General features: G+C 48.6%; 1 pseudogene across 1 annotated transcript in view; it reads left to right on the plus strand.

Moving 5' to 3' along the window:
• LOC311119240 (NF-kappa-B essential modulator-like) overlaps positions 1-1595 on the plus strand; it is a 10522-nt pseudogene extending 8927 nt beyond the window's left edge. The window contains exons 8-10 of the transcript in view: positions 687-839; positions 943-1015; positions 1243-1595. The product of the transcript in view is annotated as an NF-kappa-B essential modulator-like (transcript). The remainder of the gene's footprint in view (positions 1-686; positions 840-942; positions 1016-1242) is intronic.
• The last annotated feature ends 854 nt before the right edge of the window (positions 1596-2449 follow it).

A 2449-nucleotide genomic window follows, 5' to 3' on the forward strand; every position in this document is an offset into this window, starting at 1 on the left:
GGTCAATGTGCGTCCCCTTTCAGGTGGTCAATGTGCGTCCCCTTTCAGGTGGTCAATATGCGTCCCCTTTCAGGTGGTCAATGTGCGTCCCCTTTCAGGTGGTCAATGTGCGTCCCCTTTCAGGGGGTCAATGTGCGTCCCCTTTCAGGTGGTCAATGTGCGTCCCCTTTCAGGGGGTCAATGTGCGTCCCCTTTCAGGGGGTCAATGTGCGTCCCCTTTCAGGTGGTCAATGTGCGTCCCCTTTCAGGTGGTCAATGTGCGTCCCCTTTCAGGTGGTCAATGTGCGTCCCCTTTCAGGTGGTCAATGTGCGTCCCCTTTCAGGTGGTCAATGTGCGTCCCCTTTCAGGTGGTCAATGTGCGTCCCCTTTCAGGTGGTTCAGCATTGCACCTGTATTACCAATTCCACCTCCCAAAGTTTGCATGTCCTTCTCACTTTACAGGACTTTGCTGCTGTCACTGGCCTTTGTCTGCCATTTCTCCGAACTTAACCACAACTTAGTAGTGGTGGAGACTCTTCTTGTTGTCATAACTGGGATTTTGATTTTGTCAAGGCAAAACACACAGGCTTTTCGGTCAGTCAGGGATTTCCTCAACTTTGTTTAAACGTTCACACCCCTAGTGTGTGTGTGTGTGTGTGTGTGTGTGTGTGTGTGTGTGCGTGTGCGTGTGCGTGTGTGCGCGCAGGCTGAGCAGTGCTCTGGAGGCGTTGGCAGCATCAGAGAGAGAGATGGAACAACAGAGGAAGCAGCACTCTGTGACGGTAGACAAACTACTGCTGCAGACACAGAACCTAGAGACCGCCCTGAAGACTGACCGACTGGTTATTACTGAAGAGAGGTACACACACACAGAACCTAGAGACCGCCCTGAAGACTGACCAATAATCCACATGTATTGTTCTTATAATAACACTTGTCCTTCTTACCTCTCTGTCTTCCAGGAGGAAACTAGCTCAGCTGCAGCATGCCTACACCTGTCTGTTTAAGGACTACGACTCCAAACTCAAGACTGAGGTGTGTGTGGCAGAGGGGGGGGGGGGGGGCAGAGGGGGGGTGTGTGGCTAGCTATGCTTCATACCTTTGAGCTAAACACCAATACAAGACATGATGTAACTGCTGTAATGTGTGTCTGTATGACAGGAAGAGACAACAGTAACTAATAACACCATATGTAATGTGTGTCTGTATGACAGGAAGAGACAACAGTAACTAATAACACCATATGTAATGTGTGTCTGTAGGGGGGAGACATGTGTAGTCGTCTGGAGGAGGCAGAGAGAGCGTTGGCTCTGAAGCAGGACTTGATTGACAAGCTGAAGGAAGAAGTGGAAAAACACAGAGGATCTCTAGAGACCGTTCCTGTTCTCACGGCCCAGGTACACACACACACACACACATTTTATCCCTCTCCAGATACACACAATGAGTGTAAACTAATGGTTGTAACATTGGTCATTGTCAGCCATGTACACAGGCTGACAGGATATATCTTAGGCCTGCCTAAGACTAAAGCAAAGCAGCTAGATAATGTTTGGAGAACAAGGTACTGCTCTGTTTCAGCTGTTATGGTCAGTCTAGCTGTATGGAGGAGAAGGTACTGCTCTGTTTCAGCTGTTATGGTCAGTCTAGCTGTATGGAGGAGAAGGTACTGCTCTGTTTCAGCTGTTATGGTCAGTCTAGCTGTATGGAGGAGAAGGTACTGCTCTGTTTCAGCTGTTATGGTCAGTCTAGCTGTATGGAGGAGAAGGTACTGCTCTGTTTCAGCTGGTATGGTCAGTCTAGCTGTATGGAGAAGGTGCTGCTCTGTTTCAGCTGTTATGGTCAGTCTAGCTGTATGGAGGAGAAGGTACTGCTCTGTTTCAGCTGTTATGGTCAGTCTAGCTGTATGGAGGAGAAGGTACTGCTCTGTTTCAGCTGTTATGGTCAGTCTAGCTGTATGGAGAACAAGGTACTGCTCTGTTTCAGCTGTTATGGTCAGTCTAGCTGTATGGAGGAGAAGGTACTGCTCTGTTTCAGCTGTTATGGTCAGTCTAGCTGTATGGAGGAGAAGGTACTGCTCTGTTTCAGCTGTTATGGTCAGTCTAGCTGTATGGAGAAGGTGCTGCTCTGTTTCAGCTGTTATGGTCAGTCTAGCTGTATGGAGGAGAAGGTACTGCTCTGTTTCAGCTGTTATGGTCAGTCTAGCTGTATGGAGAAGGTACTGCTCTGTTTCAGCTGTTATGGTCAGTCTAGCTGTAAGGAGGAGGAGAAGGTACTGCTCTGTTTCAGCTGTTATGGTCAGTCTAGCTGTATGGAGAACAAGGTACTGCTCTGTTTCAGCTGTTATGGTCAGTCTAGCTGTATGGAGGAGAAGGTACTGCTCTGTTTCAGCTGTTATGGTCAGTCTAGCTGTATGGAGGAGAAGGTACTGCTCTGTTTCAGCTGTTATGGTCAGTCTAGCTGTATGGA

This window comes from Coregonus lavaretus (assembly GCF_964263955.1).
Source record: "Coregonus lavaretus genome assembly, contig: HAP1_SCAFFOLD_1349, whole genome shotgun sequence".
Taxonomy (NCBI): domain Eukaryota; kingdom Metazoa; phylum Chordata; class Actinopteri; order Salmoniformes; family Salmonidae; genus Coregonus; species Coregonus lavaretus.